Source organism: Penaeus monodon, chromosome 20 (assembly GCF_015228065.2).
Source record: "Penaeus monodon isolate SGIC_2016 chromosome 20, NSTDA_Pmon_1, whole genome shotgun sequence".
Lineage (NCBI taxonomy): Eukaryota > Metazoa > Arthropoda > Malacostraca > Decapoda > Penaeidae > Penaeus > Penaeus monodon.
This window is the reverse complement of record NC_051405.1, coordinates 7,304,935-7,305,331: the sequence shown is the minus strand read 5'-3', so window position 1 is coordinate 7,305,331 and position 397 is coordinate 7,304,935.

Sequence of the window (397 nt, the reverse complement as noted above, 5' to 3'; positions counted from 1 at the left end):
TTTATACCCGCAAAGGGTGAATATTTTTATTCTTTTTGGCTGCACTGTAAGGAAAAAAACTAAGGTTGGGGAAGACTGTTTCTGAAATTTTACACTTCTTCAGTTGGTTCATAGACCTAGCCCTTTTTGATTCCAAAATCCTCTGTGGGACCTGACGCAGTGGTAGATTTTTTGGTTTTACAAGAATTTGGGTATTTTCGCATTAAACAAATTTTTACCCCAATTTTGGGGGTTTTAAATTTGGAAAGTCCTTTGGGTTTCCCGGGGTTTTTTTTGCAAAAAAGGGGGGAAATTTCTTTTGGGGGTTTTTATGGATTTTACCCAAAATTTTTTTTCCCTAATTTTGAAAATTTTTCCTTTAAAGAAATTTAACCCCTTGTTTTTTTATTATTTTTCT